The following is a 22,061-nucleotide window of genomic DNA, read 5'->3' on the forward strand; positions in this document are numbered from 1 at the left end:
CATAAGTACTAAAAGTCGAAAAGGTTAGAATTGCAAAACAGCCGCTCGCCGAGGAGTCCTTGCCTTGTTCCAGCCCTTTTGACTGAAGCCGTGTGCAGCCCTGCTGGGCACTAGTCTTACTGGACCTGTATGCGGGGAGCCCCTGTGGATTTCGGAAATAGACTGGGGGAGTGCGGTGGAGGAGGACGGGACTGCGAGGTCCAGCAGGCTGTGCGTGTTGCATCCAGCACACCTGCCGCCTCTTCCCGTGTCTCCGCCCCCTGCTGACCGGTGAAAACCGCTCGCGGCCCCCGCTTCGCGGGAGCCGCTCGCCGAGGAGTCCTTGCCTTGTTCCAGCCCTTTTGACTGAAGCCGTGTGGAGCCCTGCTGGGCACTAGTCTTACTGGACCTGTATGCGGGGAGCCCCTGTGGATTTCGGAAATAGACTGGGGGAGTGCGGTGGAGGAGGACGGGACTGCGAGGTCCAGCAGGCTGTGCGTGTTGCATCCAGCACACCTGCCGCCTCTTCCCGTGTCTCCGCCCCCTCTATCTACGACTAGCATAAGACCTGAGGCCACTACACGTCAGCGGGACGCGTGTGCGGGACATCACCCGGGACAAAGCCCGGACTAAGGGCGGACCCTCTAAGACCCTCATAGACCCACAGAGACTGGACTGGGCCAGAACCCCTGCCCGAATACCGATCAACATAGAACTATTGCGTAAGTGTTTGTGGGGTTCATTGTATGAACATTATGTCCATTGAAATTTTAACCCCGGAGTTACCGGGCCCTGCGAAGTCGGTGGGTCTGGTAGATGGGAAATTAGAGAAGTATTTTAAGAAAACCCTCTTGGATTCCCCAATTCCCCCTACCCTTGAAGAACTTCGGGCTGAACGACGGCGGTCGATTGATAGTCTAAAGAATAGACCATTGCCGGTGTCACCAGCGCTAATGAGCTCTATGGGTGATATTTGCACTACCTCGCAGGACAGTATCCCTCTAATATTTAGAGAAGGTACATCTGCGAGAGAATCTGAACCCTTAGGCACCACTAGTAACCAGGTAACTACAGTCATCACTCCCAGTACCACTAAATCTATTGTTATAACTAAAGCACAAATTACCCCAATCCCCAAACAAATAAAAGAAGTCAACAGTAGGGTTAAAAAAGTTACGCAAGTTAAAATCCATGGCCCTCCTCCGGCCAAACGGCGTAAAAATAACCTTCCAAAGAGGAAACTTAATCATGCAGACTTTGGCACGAAAAAGGGTGTTAGTACTAGAGGAGGACTGGTTAAAGTAACAGACGAAGGAAGGAAAGCAATATCTCCTACGCATTTATGTGTAACTACCTTTACTGACCCTGTTATTTCCATCACCGATAGCCCCCCAACGGTGGGGAAGTTACAGGAATCTTCAGACAGGGCCTTGATTGAGAGTATAGAGTCCATAATGAGGACCTATTCCCTGGCTATCATAGAAAGACTTAACAAACTAGAAGATAGACTTGGAAAGATAGAACAAGAATTGGAGAAAAAGCTTGTAACTAATAAAGTGTCGTTTAACCCCTCTATACAAGTCCCAATGCTACCCCCTTTATCAGGTACATCCGCTACTATAACGCTACCTACCCCTGATCAGACTACTATTCAGCCTCAACCCTCAATTAGTATGAGTGGAAGTACATCAGGGAGTAATCCTGTTGGACCTAACAGTAAACCCACATCAGTACAGGCTGAAACGTCCAATGGACAGCGGAATAACTCTGGTCAAGCCCTAGGGAATATAAATAGAGTGAGAGGTAACGAGCGACCGACTCGAGATAATTATAACAAGGGTCCCCTTCCAGAACTTCCACGAGAAGCAGTACCCCTTGTAGTAGTCCTTACTGGGGTACCAGAGCTGGAGAAGGACAAACGGGAGAGCTTTACCCAGTTGAAAAATAAAATATCACACTGGCTAAGTCTACACAGACCTATTGCAAATAATATCAATGGAGAAATTATACATGTCCGCCGCCTTCCTTGGCTGGGAGGAAGACCCAAAGATATCGAGGGAGACATTGTGGTCATTAATTTTAGAGATCAGAATGCCGTCCATTTTATACTTAATTGGCCGTCAGACCACGATAGTAAACCGATTACCCCCCGTCCCCTAACATATTTTTACCCTCGCTCAGTGGTGTTCCCACCAAATCATCAATCACAGCGAGCTCCCCCCCCACCATTATTGAGGCAAATGCTTCCAAACCCATATCGCCCACCTGTCTACAATAATGGTCCTATATTTAGCGACAGGCAACTACCATTAGCTGTAGATTTTTATGGGTGGAATACTATAGGCCGAAGATATAACCCCCTAACACATAGGAGAATGGATCATCTCAAACCCTTTACACCCTTAGATACCACCAACAGGTTTGAGGTGTTTAGTGGCATGGAAGACTGCGATTGATGCCATCGAGCCACGGGGAAGGAGGAGAAGGAATTCCGTGGTGATATAGGGGGAGACACGGGTGGAGGAAAGGGGGAAAAAGGTTCAATAGTTACTAATACACCCAATGGATACAATGTTACATGTAGTTCTGGGGGTAGTACATGTAATTTTGCCCAGCTTCACTGTAATTTTGATGCTTTTACCCCGGCCAATGGAAGTACAAGCCTGACCTTATTATCTGTAGATCCCGTGCCAGGGGAATTAACCCATGTCCACATCTTATCCCCACCATCCACTGAGGCTGTTAGTTCAATGGAACGGGGATATAAGATGGCGAGCTGGAATATTGCTGGATGGAATAACAAGTTAGAATGTCTAGGATGGTCAGAATTTATAACCCAATTTGATATCCTGTGTCTCCAGGAGACTTGGGCGGCCGAAGATGTCTATCTTGACGGGTATGTTGCCTATAATTGCCATGCCCAACCATCCAACATGGGGAGAGCCAGCGGTGGAATGGTGATACTGCTTTCTGTGAGGCTACCGGTTCGAGTAAAAATCTACCGGACAGTCGGTCTACACTCTCAGTTGTTGTGGTTACAAAATAGGAATGGGCGAAATGTTTTAGTTATAAATCACTACAATAATGCCTTTAACCACTCAAATACAGATATGGTTGATGAACTTGATGCGGAGGTGGAAAGACTATATGGGTGCAGTGATGTGCATTTTGATATTTTGTGGGGCGGAGATTTTAACATTTACATGTGCCCATTTGGTGGCAATAGGGTGTGTGGGCATGGGGATGACGTGGGGGAAGATCAGACCCACTTTATGCATTCGGCCTATGGGGATTCCCTTAACACTTTTATGCTTAAAATGGATTTATGTATTATGTTACCTAGGGTAGACAGTGAGGGTAATTCGGTACCAACCTTTATTGGTAGGAACTGTGCCACGGTTATCGATTACCTCATTGTCTCCACCAGTATTACAGCACTGTGTTCCTCACCTGTAATAGTAGATCCGGCCCTAAGTGATCATAACTGTCTAACAATGTATCTTTCTTTGTGGGGGGACAAAGAAAAGGTGTTACATGGTGAAGTGACAGATATAGTCCCACATAGACCTAATGGCCCTAGAATTAAATGGGGTAGGCAAAATGAGGAACAATTACTTTGTACTATCGTGTCTGCCTGTATTGACGAGGTGGAATGCTGTCTTGAACCCGGAAAGAATAATGTTGATATTCTAGTTAGTTTCGAGATTATTAATAAAAATGTTGCTGAAATTTTAACTGGAAGGAAAAAAAAGGGCCCTATGATTAATGGGGGATGGTTTAACAGAAAATGCACCAAATCCTTACAAAGACTCAAAGCTGCTCTCAAGGGAAAACCCAGAGATAAGGAAGCAGTTAATACCCTCAGAAGGGAATACACAATTCATCTGAGGGACAGGAAACAGGAATTAAGGGAAGAGGCTTGGAACAATTTGACCAAGGCAGTGGACCTTAAGGATACCAAGCTTTTCTGGTCCACTGTAAATAGTCCCTTCCTCCAAAATGAAGAAGTCCCGGTAATGTCAGCCCAGGTATCTGAGGAACAATGGGTGGCTCATTTTACTAGTATTTTTAACCCCGAAGGACTAGCTGTTGGGGGGGATAGTGAAACCATGGCTTTAACCCCCACACCTCTCAATATCACAGTCCTAGAGGTAGATGCAGCCATTCGGGCTAGTAAGGGGGGAAAGGCGCCGGGCCCGGACGGGGTACCCGTTGACCTTTATAAAGCCGAGATTTCCATTTGGAGCCCATTGTTAACAAAGGTTTTTAATGCAGCTGCGACGATTGCGGCTCCACAGACCTGGGGGGAATCAATTATTATTCCGGTATATAAAAAAGGGGAGAGGAGTGAGGCAAAAAACTATCGCCCGATCTCCCTTCTTACTGCTTCCCTAAAAATTATGAGTAGAGTATTATTGAGTCGTCTGGAGGAATGGGTGGAAGATAAAGGGATCCTTGCAGATTCACAGTATGGATTTCGCAAGGGGCTGGGCACTATAGAACAGTGCATAAACCTAGACCTTATTATATGTAAATATACACGAGCCAAGCAAGGCTCGTTGTTTCTTTGTTTTGCCGATCTGTCAAGTGCCTTCGACTTGGTTGACCATGGTCTTCTGTGGTCAACCTTGTTGGACATGGGTGCCCCTCAAGATATTATTTATTTCCTGGCCCAACTTTATAGGAATCTGACAGCCAAGATACGATACGGGCAATCGGGGGAATGCACCCCCAGTGTTAAAATAGGATCCGGTATTAGGCAGGGATGCGTCCTTGCACCTCTCCTTTTCTCCCTTTTTATTAATGCAATTGAGTCGGAACTACGGTCCACAAGTGCAGATGCACCGACTGCTGGTGGCTTATCCATCCCAATTTTGCTTTATGCGGATGACGCGGTTCTGCTCTCACAAACCCCCTTAGGGTTGCAAAAACTAATGAATAAATTTGCAGATTTTATCAAGGGGAGAAAATTAAAAATTAATAATTCAAAAACTTTTATAATGCCCTGTGGGAAGAAAATTAAGAACCTAAGGCCCTTTACAGTTATGGACCAAACCATAACAGTGGTGGACAAATTTTGTTATTTGGGTATCACTTTTAATAGTGGGGGGATGTGGACCTCCGAAATGATAAATGTAAGAGCCAAAATGGCCAATTGCTCTTTTGGCTTATTTAGGTTTGCATCCAAACTAGGCTCAAGACGGATACTAGACATGTTGTATTTATATCGACATAAATGTGTTGCTCTGGCCCTATATGGTTCAGGAGTGTGGGGCCATTGTAATAACAACATGCTCCAGGTAGAGGAGAACAAATTTATTAAAAAACTCCTTTGTTTGCCATCTTCTTCCTCAACAAAGTTGATCCATCAAGAGTCTGGTTTAGAACATCTATCTGACTTGATCAGACTAAGACCCCTGTTAGTATGGAGATCTATTTGGTCGAAGGAACAGACTGGCTTTACAAGAAAGATAATCTCTGATTGTCTTCACTTGGATAAATGTTCCCGCATCCCGTGGCTTAACTATATTATCCGAACATTTGATGTTCTTTTTAATTTTAGGGTTGGTGATAACCCTTCTTGTGTTTTAGATATCACGAAGACTGAGATTAAACATGAATTTTTGAGGGATAGCATGATGAAGCGTAACGCAGCTACTGTCCAGTTCTCCTCACATGTCTTTTATGACAAATATAATAAGGAAGAAATGGGGCCTCCAGGATACCTTAAATTGGTTACTATTCGTTCCCACCAATTTGTGTTGACACGACTCCGGATGGGGACAGTTCATTTGCTTGTTGCGTATCCTGTAATGAAGACTTATACTACCGCCCCCTGTCCGTGTGACGGGACTACTAAACAAAGTACGGAGCATTTTTTATTGTTATGCCCTCTTTATCTCCATCTTCGAAAAGTATACCTGAAACCGCTTTTTAAAAAATATAATGTATTTAATATTGTTTCAGCCATGGGGCTTTTATTTGGACTTAATTCACAGGACATCTGCTATTTTACTGCTGTATATATTTTAAAATCGATATGTCTGAGGAAAAGCACCATTTTCATGACATGTGATTAATCTAAAATTTGCTGAATCCTCATGTTTTTTATACCTATGTATGTATGTACTTTTATGATCATTAATTTATGATCGAATAAAGTTTTTGAATTGAATTGAATTGCAAAACAAATTACATATGGACTGGACACATTTCCAAAACAGTAAAATAGCAACATTTCCAAGTTGCTGTTACCAAACTGCAATTCACAAATGATATGCACTTAAGATTTGCAATTCAGAAACGGTCACAAAAACATCATTTTACACTCAAAAATTGCCATCAGGAGGAAGCAGATGCTAACAGATGCAAACTATAACAAGCACTGGTGAAGCCAATATGTCTGGCTTGTATTTAGAGCCCTGGAAACAACATAAAAACGACTGACTGCTGCAGTGCAAATATAATACAAAAACAATTACTTTCTTTATGCAATGCATCCATGAGATAATCAATTTAAAATCAGTCAAGGTACTTTTGTGATGCTAAAATAGTTCCTCTTGGATTTCAATGAAAAACTCAATTGAGTGAGGCAAGAGGGATACACTTCTGAGTAGAGACAAATCCCATTCTTTCTATACTTAAAAAAATTGGTTACAATAGGTCATGCAGACAGCTGCACTGTCAGCCCAGACCTAAGAAGGGGCCCAGATGTTTTTTACTATAATGGCTTTCTAGCAATGCTGACGAGAATGCAGATTTGGGGAGCACAACAGAGGAGGCGACATGAGAGGATATTTAGGCAATGGTGTAAAGAAACTTGAGGGGGCCCCCTTGCAAAGTACATGCAGGGACACCCCATGCTCCGGACCCTGTCCGTAGGTCTCCGATCAGGGACCTGCCAATGCCGGAGGCCCCTGGAGCTCGGGCCCCCCTGCACCGCGAGGGCTGCGGGGCCTTTTGTTACGCTATTGTACTTATGGTCAGAAAGGCCATGTCTGGCCAGATTGATGAGGAGATTTCTAGCAAGAATGGGCTTAGCAGTCAGATGATATTAGAGCTAACATATTAACTGGACCCATTATTAGGGGCAGATACATATTGAATAAAGGGTATTCCCACTCATGCGCAGATCCTGAGCTCTTTACATCTGCTTGCACCAGGTAGGACATAGTAACTTTGGGAGATGGACTATCCCAAAGTGCACTCACTAGTGTCTTTTGAAATTTCATAGATGTCATATTATCTTGAATGCATTCCCACATAGCCTTCCCTAACACACAGGGGAGCTGCAGGACTCCAAGGTGGGCTTTTACCGCATTGCAAAATTTCCAGAAGTCATTGGCTGAGTTGATGGGCTCCACATATAATATGACTGCTGTGAGGAATAGAATACCTACCTGTTTGGTAATTGGAAGTGCCAGCATTTGCTAATAATACATGTGGTAAGTAACTCTGAGTGTTGTATTACCGTAGTACTTGCTTTCTTGACATACAAATATATATCATAAGTGTTCCAGCACTGTGTGCTTCATGGCTACCAAACAAAAGGAGAACTGGAGATGGGTGCCTGTAAGCCAGGTAACATATCTAGACCCACATTCTAAATGCATCCCATCCTTTCCACTATGTGTAAACGTACCATACTTGTTGTAGGGACAGTTTGTAAGTCATTGGGCAAGAGCTGTTGGCCTCATACCTACATCCACAGTCACCTAGAGGCAGGGTTCACAATGTTACTGTAAGACCTGGCCCTGTCTGCAGGGTTCCCCCCAAAAGTTGGTCTTCACCCCTCACGTTTTGCTGAATTTGTGTTGTTGGCTTGAGAACTCTGTGTTCTTTAACACAGCTTACCAGTGCTAAAGTGCTTATGCTCTCAACATGGTAAAATTGTCTTACACCCAATTGGTACATTTAATTTACTTAGAAATTGCTAGTAAAATATTACTACAGGTATCCAGGACCTGTGAATTAAATGCTACTAGTGGTGCTGCAGCCTTTATTGTGCCACCTACTTAAGTAACCTTTTTAAATATGTCTCAGGACTGCCAATGCACCTTGTACGCAGTTTTCAACTGGCTAATGGCACTAAATGTTTGAGACAGATGGTGAGGACAAGAAAATGCCAACACATATGCTGCAGTGGCAGGCCTGAAACATGTTTATAAAGGTTAAAAATAATAGTAATAACCTGCTTCTCATATATTTCTTCATCCTACACATTTGCCATTTTTCAGCACTGTACATAACTGGAGTCACTATTACTTTCGATATTAGGAGAAATTGCAGTAATTCCACGCTACTCTTGTAACATAATATTATGCACAAAATTATGCCTGCGCGCCTAATTAAAAGTTATTTTGGGCAAAAACCATACAACAAGAGCACAGCAGAAATGAACTAAGCAAACACGAGCGGCTGCTGGATGCTGCTGTTTGTCATCTGTTGCATTTAGCGCTATTTTCTTAGTGAAAAATGCATCCTCGGTCCATTTTGGAAGCGAGTTTGCACCCTCATCAACACTACCTCTTTTGAGGACCTCACTCCTACACTCGATTTAACACTCATTTACCACTATCTAGTACATGATTTTACCCCTGAGCTCACATACTCATCCTCAAATGATGTTCAGATTTACCATTTGCAGTGTTGTGGCATATGTGTGAGCAACACTTCATGTTTCCCCCAAAACCTTTGTTGGATTATTCTTAAATATACAACTGCTTTACAACAACCGCTTTATAGTGAATATACTAATTTTTAACAGGGCATCACTATAGCATTTAATCTTGACCACAAAAAAGTTCTCAAATCAAAAAAGCATATTTCAACATTGCAATTGTTTGACACTGGTGGATTTGAACAATTAGTGGTTAAGGGGAAAGAAAGGGAGTGACTTGGTTCATTCTGGACTATGTGGGACAGAAATAGCGAGGATTCAAGACCATTTACTATTTGCAATATGCAACTTTCTACCCAATTATGGTTATAGAAAGCTGGGGGGGGGTCTCTCATATCGTGGACACCATAATGGAGGGGCAGGAGGACCAATGGGGAAGCCCACTGGTGGGAAAGGGGGTGGTTGCTATACCGGAATGTCAGCATGGAATGAAGTAGTCACACCCTCTAAGATGGCATTCCAGTCCATGGCTGTGTTGCATTTACGGAGACCTCTGTTTTTTTCCCCAAGGCAAGGTCTTGCTCTCAGCTTTTGCCCACTTTATAAGAGTGTTACTACAATGCAACAAGGACGGTGAGGTAGATGCCTTCCAGTTACTGGTAATAACCCTCTTCACAGGGAAGGCAAGATTATCGAAACGTGATGCCTCTTTCTCTCTCTGCTGACACCCAACCACGGCGGACATGCGTGAGCAACACTTTATAAGAAGAGCAACTCTCCAAAAGTGGAGTGCTCACATATGTGTTGAATACAAAAGCAACTTTTGCAAACTGACCAGAACACAGCCAATTCTAAATACTCTATGGACCTCATCTCTATGCTGCAACCATCATTTATCCCACACCATCATTTCCCTTCTCTCACTCTCCAAGCCTTTTTAATACCTCAAACATCAGATCCTCGCGAAGCACATTCACACGATACATGATTCTCCTATTACCCCTGCTAACCTTTCCCTCAATACTGCCCGGTCATGCAGAAAGATTTTGTCCCACCTCGACTTCCAAACTCATCTCTATTCTTTCATTCATAATGTCTGTCTGTATGTACCTCATCCAATCCTTAAATTGCACAAGGAACCAAACCACTTCATCTTTGATCTAGAGGCCTTTTCTTTCTTTCCTCTCTCTTCAGTCACTCCCTACTCCTTGTAAAGATCCCAGCTCCTTAAAATCTGCAGTAGACGTGCCCATATGCATTCCAATCCACCTACTTTCTATGACAATTCCCATAATTCTCTAAATCTCTTGACAAACTAGCCTTTCTCTGACTTACTAACTCTCTCTCTCATCTATCAATCTTCTTTGTCATCTACAACCCCTTCTTTGGATGCATTATTGTAGTAAGGCAGTCCTAACTCATGTGGCCTTCTCAGTTACCTCAGCTCATCTTAAGCTTCCCTTCTCCATTCTGTTTCTCCCACAACTCTTAGTGGCATTAGACACTCTTGACCACCACACTGTGCGGCAACTCTCCATATCAAAGAATAACAAATGTAGGATTTGGATGGCTTATGTTCAAATAGACTACTCTTTCCCTCTCTTTGTTCTAATCAGCATCTCGCCACCCTTCTTCTGGTTAGCATGCCCAAGCATTAGTACTGGACCCACTCCTATTATTCCTAGATACCACATTAATGAGAGACATCATCTTTTTATTTGCTTCTCCTGCCACCCTTACGTTAATGACATCAGAATATTTTTCTCTTTTACACTGAAAATGTGCACTAAAATCTGTAACAGTCTGATGACATGAAAAATTAACCATTATTTTATGTTTAACTCTTTAAAGAGGGCCATCATTTATTATTCTGTACCATCACCATCTGCCTGCCACCCTATTCACCAAAAGCCTCTTCCCACCTGGTTGTGTTAGTATCTCTATGTCTCCCAGTAAACTTGCATGTAAACTGAGCTCATCAATGTGGTTGGAGCCGCCAACATTTATACTTCACTAACTTATACATGTCCCCACTCCTCGTATTACAAACAACATTACCACTTATTCCCTGCGAGAAGGCAATCGCATTAACAAAAACTCTCCTTAGCAAGCTGGCCAATAGCAACAGCTTACTGATAGGACTAAAAGTACTCTTTCTTCCTTTTGATTGGAGTAATAAATAATCAAGAATTCTCTTCAACTTATCAACGCATACTCTCACATCATCATCATTAAGATGCCTAGTTAGATGGTTCACTGCTAAACATAGAATACACTAACAATTTCTCTCCGTGGTTTTCAGAACCATCAATGGCCCATCTCTCACTTTGCTAAACTCATTAAACAGCAGTCCTCTCTCCACACTCAAAGAGATCTACCAACAAAAATCTCCTGACCCTTCCATGCTGCTGAGATCCCACTCAACAGTTTCAATTACTTTGACCATCACCTCATCTGTGGAGACCGTCAATGAAAAACTATGAGCCACTCAGACACTAGACAAATTCAACTGAGACCACAAGATCCAGCTTTAGAACTATAATCTCAAAAGAAAGCTGACGCCACTACACAAGCTTCAGTCCCTCCCATCACAATTGGTCATCACAAATCAAGACCATTAGAGGGCACATCCCCTCAAATACTTGTTATATGATTTTTACCATTTATGTTATGTTTATGTAGCTTATATAGCCCGTGAATCAGTCCGGGAGGAGTATCTTGGTGCACAGAAAGGTTGGAGGCAGAGGAAGCAACCAAATAAAAAAAATCAGTCTTGAGCATTTTCCTGAATTTCAGGTGATCAAAGCAAGTGTGCATATGATAAGGTAGCGTGTTCCAATACAGTGGAGCTAAATAGGAAAAAGACTGACCTTCTATTCACGCTTTTCTGATAAGCGGGACCGCAAGCAAAGATTTGTCACTAGATCTGAGGTGCCTAGCTGGACAATAAAGTTTAAGCTTTGAGATTAGGTAGCTGGGACCTTTGCCCAACAATGCATTGTGGGTAATGCAGCAAATGTTAAAAATAGCTCTTTCCTTAACAGACAGCCAGTGTAGAGATTTGAGTAAGGGTATGGAAGCTGAGCCAGATGGAAGGTTGTAGATGAGACCGGCAGCAGTATTCTGCACCTTATTTATAAGGAGGTGCAATGAAAATATGTACAGTAATGGCTGTGTACTGTGACAACCATTCCTGAACTAGTTTCAACAAAGTTAGGTTTTCATCATAAAGGCATTCACAGTAGGTTTTGACTCCAAGGGAAGTAAAATATCCACGGGGAATTTTAGGAGCTAACGCCCTTTATGTCTTTTTCCGTAGATGGTTATTTTTATCAGAAAGAGATGGAACTCAAAGACCAGTGGAAAATCAACATTAAATTTACTGAGAGAATAAGAAAACAACTCCAAACTTCTGTGTACTTACACAAAGGTGTCCCCAAAGTCTCCTATATGACATAATTTTCAGCAAAAAGGTTAGGGGTGTGCAAGATTTTATCACACAAGCATAGTCTTGCATATTTCCCGATATTCACATACCATGGCTCACATTTATTCACATACCCACAGTTCACATTTAAAAAATGTTTCCTAGGCCTAGTTCCTTGGATATTTTTTGTGACCTTTGTGTATACTGTTTTCCGTAGCTCCATGACAAATACTTGACACTCATAAAAATAAACCCTGTGACTTTACACACCCCTAGAAATAACATACAACTATGTGTAGTCCAGAAGGGACCAATTATTGTAGAAATTAGTATTTGATTGGAAGGAAGGTGTGAACTTGCCATTGAGACAGTACTCAAGTGGCCCAATGTTATTCCCATCGGGGCCAATATTTTTGCCAGCAGCGCTGCACATTTTGCAATTTTAGAGCCAATCCATTTTACTGCAAAATTAGAAACTCACATTTCAGAATGCAAACTGCTGCTGGCTAAAATCCAATGCTAGCTGGTGTCATATATGACGTCAGGCTCGGTAGCAGATGGGCAGTACTTGGAGCAAATTGTACAGTTAGGTTTCACATATTCGCATTAAACAAACTTACAATATGAAATGTAAGCGAACGCTTGGGTTGCTCAGAATCACAGTTTTTGGTTTAGTGCTGAAGCTGGGATTAGTGGGTCAGCAATGTAGGAATCTATTCACAAAACAGTTTATTATGTGGAATGCTACTACAGGGTTCCTCTTTTACGTGCTCTTACATGCCTTTGTGAATAGGGCGCATCGTGCCAGGGTCACCACTACTAAATCCCATTCAATGGCCACCACTGCTAAATCACAGTTAATGGGCCCTAATTCTTCTCCTTAGCGATGTTCGCATGCTTCATTAGGCACCGGTAAAAAGAAGCCCTGGTGCAGGGGGCTGACACTTGTGATTTCAAGCCCTTCCAAAGTGCCTTTGAATTCTGTGTCAGGACCATACGCTCCGATTATGCTTCTCTATTCTTTACTACTTTTCACAGCAGCCAATAACAATAAATTTTAAACATTACTACATTTCCCATGATACCCTAACATCATATGTCCAACCATAAAGGCAGTTCCCTATGTAAGCCCATCATAACGTCTCAGTGTCACCTTTCTTTGCTGCTTCGCAGCCAGTTAATGACACTTTCAATTTTACCTCTGAATACTGTGGTGTTCAATACCGTTCTTGGTTGTATGGTATGTACATTATTAAGGATCATAACATGACTCGCGCTACTTATATTTCTTATATTGTGCATGTTTTCAACAGTTATTGTGCAGTTTATTAAGCAAATGGGAGTTTTAGTGGTGCGTCGCTCGCGCGTTCCGTTCTAGGCCTCGCGTGGTCAGCACGGTTTTCCTTGTGTGCTGGGAGCACTTCGCCTCCTGACTGGGCGGCCGTGTCTTGACAGTGTGGAGTGGGAGATGGGAGTGAGGACGCATGTCTAAGCAACGCACAGTCCTCTTTTTTTTCATCAAGGGATTGGCACCAAGCATGAGCGGCGGCCATTTTTTCTGCCTTCTGTGCTCAGAAGGTTTCAATATAACGAGTGGGAGCCGCATATAACCGCTTCGGTGACCGCACACCCTCAAGGCTGCTCCCTAGTGACACCCTGCAGAAGAGGCTGAGCAGGGTTGTATAAAAAAGCATAGGCTCGACCTAGAGTAACAGATAAGCCCTCCCTCCACCTTATATATTGTTTGGTATACAGTACTGCTGTATTTGGCTTGTCTGGGATTGGTTCTATTCCCCCATATTGCTCCTGATTCAGGGTATACTCACCCTAATTCTACAGTGGTGGCCCTTGGTCTTAACTGGTCAGTCTTTCTGCATTGCATAAAACATGGCAGAATTTTATGAAGAAGAATATTTCTACGAGGAACCCTTGGGGTCCCCTGGGCAAGACCTAGTAAATGCATTGAATGTGGGGGGCAGCATTCAGTAAACAGGGCCTTGGTTCGGGCGATTGAACCTTTGAAGCGCCACCTATGTGGCTATGCAGAATAACAAGGTTGGTTACACACCCCTCCATTGTGGGTCAGACCCTGTGGGAAGTCCCCTAAGTGACCTCACTCAGCGGATTTTGCCAAGTGGCCAGTAGCAGGACTAAGGAACATGACTATAGTGCCTCTTCAGCGGCTGCGGTCCCCAACCCATTCCAAGAGGACGACGAAGGTTCTTCTTCCCACCACAGCTCGGACCAGGATGACGCACCCAGACCCAGCAAATGCTCATGGAAAGAACACCATGTGGACCTTCCCATGCAACCTAAGTTACTCACTTTCGAGCCATCAGAAACTATTCATCCCAAATCCACAGCCTGGTTTCCCCTCAGCAAGTAGCTGAATATGTGCAAGCTCATCTGCGTCAAGCCTTTGATAAGGAGGTACGAGCTAGATTACGCTCTGAATACCCCAGACCTGACCTCCAGGGTAAGGTAGATAACACCCCAGAAGTGGACTCCACAATGGTTACCTACCTCCAAAAATATTCCAAAGACCTTACGAAGGGGATACATAGGGCCTGGCGTTCCTGACAGAACAAACTTCTTGACATGACCGGCCCCTTAACTAAAATACTAGAATTAGGTTACCGGGCAAAGGAGTCGGCCATGTCAATAAACCTCGAAGAGCTAATCAGTTGGGCGCAGCAGCCCATATGCCAACTGAGGAACGCTAACTCCGCTATGTCCAGTTTAAGGACACAATCCATCCTCTTGAAATTGGACCCCAAACTCTCCAAACTTTCCACTTCTGAGGCTGGCCTCTTGACCCAGGGCCTCCTGTTTGGTCAACCATTCTTTGAGGAACTGACTAAATTTGTTGTTACCATCAGCGGCCTAGACAACGCACAGGGATCCCGCCGTAAAGCCTTCCGACAGGTTTTCGGCGGGGCCGGACAATTTAGGGGGTGTTCGTTCAGCTGGGGTTATCAGCAAGGCCCCCAACGAGGTTATTACCAGCAACAACGTGGGAGTTATCAGGACCCTAACAACCCTACTTTCTACCCAACCGGTCGCTCCAACAGAAGTCACTTCAGAGAAGGTAGATGTGGAGGAAATCAAGGAGGCGCCCAGGATTCAGGGACCACAGGTGAGACTTGTTCCATGTTCAGAAGTAGTGTTGTGGGGCAGAATTCAATCCTTCCTTCATGTTTGGCTGATGATTTCGCAGGATGCATGGGTACTGGAGACAGTGCAGGGGTACAAATTAGAACTGTACAGCTCCCCCAGACAAGGTTCCCTTCCCCCAATGATGTATTTTTCACATCATGATCAAAGCTTTATCTCCCCGAATTGCAGACAAAAAGGGGCCTTACTTGTCATGGAACCTTATCCCCTAGGTTTTCTCAGCAGTATCTTCTTAGTCGAGATTAAAAGGGGTGGAGCACAACTGGTTTTGAATTTAAAGGATTTCAAAGGCATCCATCTGATCTGCGATCTCCTCCAGGAGGGGCACTGGACGATTCGTCTGGACTTAAAAGATGCATACCTTTCCATTCCCATTTTTGCAAACCATCGATGTTTCCTGCAATGCCTGTGGCAAGGAATATATTACAAGAACAAAGTCTTTCCCTTTGGCCTATCGTCGGCACCATGGTGTTTCATGAAACTCCTTCATCCAGTAGTAAAGTCCTTGAGGGCTCAGGGGTCCGGCTGATCATTGGCTGGATGACATCATTAACATGGCACAATGTCCCCGTCTGGTGGTCGTTCACCTCGAGTGGACAATCACGCTCCTGCAGAGCTTGGGATTTATTGTGAACTCACAGAAATCTATTTTGATACCAGCGCAGGCAATAGAATTTCTGGGGTTTCAGATTGACTCCCGCAAGTGCCAGCTGATGCTTCCAGCACAGAAGGTCAAGAGCATCAAGAGAGAGTTGAGATCGATGTTGAGCAGGCAGACTGTATCCTTGTGATCAGTAGCCCGAGGGGCGGGTCTACTGGCATTCTCGATACAGGTGATTTTTACGGGTCCATTACACTATTGTGCACTTCAGAGACTCAAAATTCGTCACCTCCGGAAAGGCCGCAGTTAGGCCGAGCAGATTCTCCTCTTAGAAGAGGCAAGGTCAGAGATTGTGTGGTGGTTTGATCACATGGACGCCTGGAACGGCAGGGCCATCTTTGGTTCCACGCCAGAAATAGTGATCGATGCCAGCCGGTGGGGTTAGGGAGCCAGGTGCGGACCGGTCTCCACGGGGGGCCGTTGAGCCCAAGACAAACTGAACATGCATATCAATTACCTGGAGCTTCCAGAAAGCTCCTCTGCAATTCACAGCCTTTTCCCGTTAAAGACGGACCGATGCATTTTACTCCATATGGACAATGTCTCAGCGGTTCACTATGTGAATAAGCTGGGGGAGACAAGATCCTGTGTCTTGGCGGAGATCACCAAGGATTTCTGGCACTTTTGCCTTCAACATCGGATATCGGTGGTGACAGAGTATCTATCGGGTCCGCAACAACATGGTGGCAGACTGGCAGTCCCAGCATCTACGGGACTTCAGTGATTGGAGACACCATCCCCGAGTTTTCCATGCACTGAATCATCTCTGGGGTCCCTGCCAGATAGATTTGTTTGCCTCTCGCCTCAACTGGCAAATCCCATCCTTTTTCAGTTGACGTCCAGACCCTGAGGCCTTGGCTATAGATGCTTTTCTCCAAGTCCGGAACTCCAATCTGTGTTATGCGTTTCCCCCATTCTTAATGATTCCCAGGGTACTAGGGCAGGTTCGCTGCCAAAAGGCGGAATTGGTGTTGATAACGCTGCTCTGGAGAGCGCAAGCATGGTTCCCAGTCCCTCTGTAATTGTTGTGTGCTTCCCCGATCCTTCACCCATTCCAGTGGATTCTCCTTCTGGATCCAGGGGCTCTCCACATCAACTGATATTGTCGGGACAACTCTCCCTAGTGACTTGGTGAGTTTCTGGGACAGATGGAATGTCCCTTGACTTTCGAATGAAGTTAACAACTTCATTAGTGAGGCCTGATCCACCAATACTCAAAAGCGATACGCATCCTGTTGGAAATGAGGTGCGGCTGGTGTGTGAATGGGACGTCAATGCTGTTAGAGCACATTACACTTTGGTAATTAACTTTCTGTCTTCAGTTGCCTCTGCAGGTATGGCTTACAGGAAGGTTAATAACTCCGGTCAGCCATTTTCTGCAGGGCACGATCAGGCGGATGGTAAACCAGTCGGTGAACATCCCTTGGTATGCAAACTTCTGAGGGGCATCCCTATGGTCCGCCCTCCATGTCCAAAGTACTCAGTGTTATGGGACGTGTCCGTTGTTCTACGGTTTCTAGAAGCATAGCCTGTCAACAAATATCTCTTGAGGAAACAATTGCCCGCCAAACTCACCATGTTGCTTTGTCTCGTAACTTGTAAAAGAGTTTCAGATGTCCAAGCCTTAGATTTGGCAGGACGCAGGTTTTCTCCTGACGGGGTTACATTCTCCATTTCTAAGGTGCCGATTCCGATCCGTTAAAAAAAATTCCCGTACGACTCGTATCTGTATTTTTTTATGTACGAATCGTACAAGTCCCGTACAAACGGCCAAGTATGATTCGTACGTGGAAAATACATACGAATGACCTCGGGAAAAGTCCACGACACGTCCCCGGACAGTTTTACGTACGATTCGTAAAACTGAAGTCCGAGCGCACAAGTACGATCCGTACCGGCGTTCCGAATACACATTCGTACGTAAAACGTCCCGTCCGGCGAGAACTGTGTACCACCCCTAACCCAGGTACACCTGGGCGATGGGTACGAGTCGTACGGTCCCCCAGCCTCCCACCCCACCCCCGTATGTACGGCGCATACCCCACCCCGTATGTACACACCGTACCCCCAGCCCCCCCGCATGTACGCACCGTACCCCCACCCCCGTAGGTACGGCACGTACCACACCCCCGTATGTACGGTGCATACCCCACCCCCGTATGTACGGTGCGTACCCCACCCCCATATGTACGCACCGTACCCCCAGCCCCCCCCGCATGTACCCACCATACCCCCACCCCCGTATGTACAGCGCGTACCCCACCCCCGTATGTACGGTGCATACCCCACCCCGTATGTACGGCGCGTACCCCAACCCCGTATGTACGGTGCGTACCCCACCCCGCATGTACGCACCGTACCCCTAGCCCCCCCGCATGTACACACCGTACCCCCACCCCCGTATGTACGGCACGTACCCCACCCCAGTATGTACGGTGCGTAACCCACCCCCGTATGTACGTCGCGTACCCCAGCCCCGTATGTACGGTGCGTACCCCACCCCCGTATGTATGCACCGTACCCCCAGCCCCCCCTGCATGTACGCACCGTACCCCAACCCCCACATGTACGGCATGTACCCCAACCCCCGCATGTATGGCATGTACCCCACCCCCGTATGTACGGTGCGTACCCCACCCCCGTATGTACAGTGCGTACCCCACCCCCGTATGTACGCACCATACCCCCAGGCCCCCCGCATGTACGCACTGTACCCCCACCCCTGTATGTATGGCACGTACCCCACCCCCGTATGTACAGTGCGTACCCCACCCCCGTATGTACGGTGCGTACCCCACCCCCGCATGTACGGTGCGTACCCCCAGCGTACAGGGGTACGGTGCGTACATGCGGGGGTGGGGTACGCACCGTACATACGGGGGTGGGGTACGCGCCGTACATACGGGGGTGGGGTATGCACCCTACATATGGGGGTGGGGTATGTGCCATACATACAGGGGTGGGGTACGCACCGTACATACGGGGGTGGGGTACGCGCCGTACATACGGGGGTGGGGTACGCGCCATACATACGGGGGTGGGGGTACGGTGCGTACATGTGGGGGTGCTGGGGGTATGGTGCGGACGTGTAGGGATGGGGGTACAGTGCGTACCGGGCCCCCTTTTCCTCGTGCATCGCGGCGTACTTTGTTTTTCCAGCACTTTTTGGCTCCCGTAAAAATCTTCCCGTGCGAAGTGCTGTGGGTACGAATCATACTTGCTGGTCCGTAAAACGTTGTCTTACTCCGTGCGAATGTCACGTACGCGCTGTCCCGGATCGGACTTGTATGTATTTTTTAGTCGCACTGTGTTTTTTACGATTCGTACGGAAATGGTATTTCTGTACGAATCGTACTTGCTGGTTTGTAAGGTGCATTCCCCGGGTACGAGTCGTACAGAGACAACGCTCCGTACGACGATTCGTATCCGGGTTTTACAGGATCGGAATCGGCACCAGAATGTACTAAATGCAATACCTCTTTGGTCTCTTATCCGTCCTTTCCGGATAATCCCAAACTATGTGTGGTTCTATGTTTGAAGGTATATGAGGTGAGTACTGCTGAATTTCGTACAGATATGAAAGGACAATTATTGGTTGCATTACAGAAACCGTTTCGCCCAGTGACTCATGAAACTTTGGCAAGAGGGGTGCGTTGGCTTACGAGCGAAGCAGGCATTGATGTCTCCATGTTTGGGGCACACTCGGCTCGAGGGGCTATGGCCTCCAAATCTTTTGCGTTAGGTGCCAGCCTCGCTGACATCATAAAATCAGCAAATTGGTCAACAGAGTCCACTTTCAAAACATTCTATTGTAAACCTATTGTTGATGTGGCTTCTGTTGTGGTGACTAAGCTTTAAACAAGCATAATCGAAGCCTCCGGTCATGACATAGAATTAAAAATTTGCAAACATTTGTGACAAGAATTTTCAATTCTATTAAGGACACGGAGGCGAGGTTAAGATGTTTTACAGTTTATTGATGTAATAGATATAATTCTTATTGTTTTTCCCACCCCTTTTTGTTGTTAATGTCATTGATTTGTGACATGGGGGTGAGACCAGAGTTACGTTATCTCCTTTTTTCCTTCCCAGGTTCGGATGGCAAGTGAGATACCCATGGAGTGGATGTTCTGATTATACAAAGCTTGCTTCGGTGAGGATCGGATCTTCGGCAGACGAACAAAAATATAGTGGAAGATTTCTTGCCATCCTATTAGTAGGAGTTTTGTGTCAGATCCCTATTGGGTCTTGTGTTATGGTTCCTTGGAGAAGGTTGATCTGCCATGGCAGGACTCCTATTCGAGCGTTCTAACAGTTGTATGGTTTCAAACTGACTTACCTGTTTTCAACACGATTCTAAAGAAAGGAAGAGGACACTGAGACATTATGAAGGGCTTATATAGGGAAGTGGCTCTAAGGTTGGACATGTGATATTAGGGTATCATGTGAAATGTATTAATGTTTAAACTTTATTGTTATTGGCTGCTGTGAAAAGTAGTAAAGAATAGAGAAGCATAATCCACGCCACCGTGTCCTTAATAGAATTGAAAATTCTCGTCACAAATGTTTGCAAATTTTTAATTGATCAGAGTGTGGCCTCTGCAGGCACTGCACACCAGAGGTCATGTATGCTCCAGTCACTGAACACCAAAGGTCACGTAGGCACAGTCACTGCTCGCCAGAGGTCACGTAGGCAGAAACTGCACGCCAGAGGTCACGTAGGCTCAGTCACTTCACGACAGAGGTCACGTATTCTTCAGATTAACATTAGAGTAAATTCATGCTCTGTTAGGAACTTTGACGGTGATGAGTGGTGCAGTCTATTGAATGCTCCGCCACGGCTTTAGGATTAATCAATACAACTTGCTGATTTCGTATTGTTCAGTGATTCATAGAAGGTTAAAGATCCCTTGCGTGAAATATCTATTTTAAAAAACAAAGGCCTCAGCCTTTCTGCTTACGTGTGTTCGCTGATGGCCTACCTAATGTTATTCAACGACTATGCAAAACAATGTACTTGGGAGTAGCGGCAAAGTGACAGCGGGTCGTTTGTCGCTGTCGTTCAGCATTTCCCAGGCAGCTGCACACAATTTTGAATGCTTTTTCCATATTTGCTGCTTACTATCTTTGCAAGTGGTAGCCGCTAGGTCTTGGCAAAATGACTTCGTTTTCAGTGTTCTGTAAAGAGAGGGAGATGACGGCTGTATGGTTCTTTGTAGGATTACAGGGCACATAACACCCAGTGTGTCAGTTCATAAATCACCCAACAAGGGGTTGATCAACAGTCACAAACATTTGGTCTCTGAGTCGTACTGGCGAACCAAATCAGCCCTGGCAAACACGCTCAAACCAGCCCTGCTCCCTTTGCAGAATCTCTTTCTTGCCCTCTATCCAGTTTCTCTCTCTCCCTCTCTCTCTCTCCCTCTTTTTCTCTTGTCCCTCTCTGATCATTTTTTTCTCTGTCTTCCCCCTCCCGCCTTCTTCAGACTAACTTGAAGTCTCCAGGTGCTGCTGCAAGTAACCTCGCGGAGCTGGGAAGGTGACAGAAGCACCAGGAGCTGTCCTGGGCCCCCAGCCCACTGGGGAAATGCCAGGTGGAATAAAAGGCCTGTCCGGCCATGTACGCGGTTCACAACCAGCAGATGGGAAAAGATAAGTGCAGGTACTCACAAAATCGAGCCCTGGGCTAAGAGTGGAGTTTGGGGCAAGGAGAATGGCAGTGCTAAATGTGGGGCTACGATCCAAGCACGTAATTAAGTCAAGGATTTCATAGTGTGGAACTGTTCATGATGGTATGTAGGCATTTCTGCCAAGTGTGTTCTGTTTGTCCTTGCATGTACTATAGGAAATATTTAATAGCGACTTCCAAATATAACATGTGGCAATTGCCTCTGCACAAAAGACATTTGAATTTTCACATAATGTTGCTCCATCTTTAAAAACAACCCTGGCCACATATTAGGTACATAACAACTGACTTGTCCCAGTGCAGGCTTACCAGCCTTGCTCTCAGGGTAACCCACTGACAATGCTTTGCACAAACTGTGGCTAAGAAGGGGAGTCTCCTCCAAGGTACTCTGGCAATCTGAAGCATTGCTATCTCAGGAGTGAACCCCCCCCCCCCCCAGCAAAAGGGAATTCTAAGGCTTCCTCTACCAGTAATACACATGCGCAAGGGATCTGTGCATGGCCGGACTGGG

The 22,061-nt window shown here is 45.6% G+C and overlaps 1 long non-coding RNA gene across 1 annotated transcript in view; it reads left to right on the forward strand.

Moving 5' to 3' along the window:
• The window catches only part of LOC146786016 (uncharacterized), a 33,470-nt gene extending 12,026 nt beyond the window's left edge, over nt 1-21,444 (forward strand). Inside the window, exons 2-3 of the long non-coding RNA XR_014970650.1 lie at nt 19,954-20,014; nt 21,348-21,444. This is a non-coding gene — a long non-coding RNA (uncharacterized LOC146786016). The remainder of the gene's footprint in view (nt 1-19,953; nt 20,015-21,347) is intronic.
• Nucleotides 21,445-22,061: the final 617 nt, after the last annotated feature.

The sequence above is a fragment of the Triturus cristatus genome, chromosome 11 (genome assembly GCF_964204655.1).
Source record: "Triturus cristatus chromosome 11, aTriCri1.1, whole genome shotgun sequence".
NCBI lineage: Eukaryota > Metazoa > Chordata > Amphibia > Caudata > Salamandridae > Triturus > Triturus cristatus.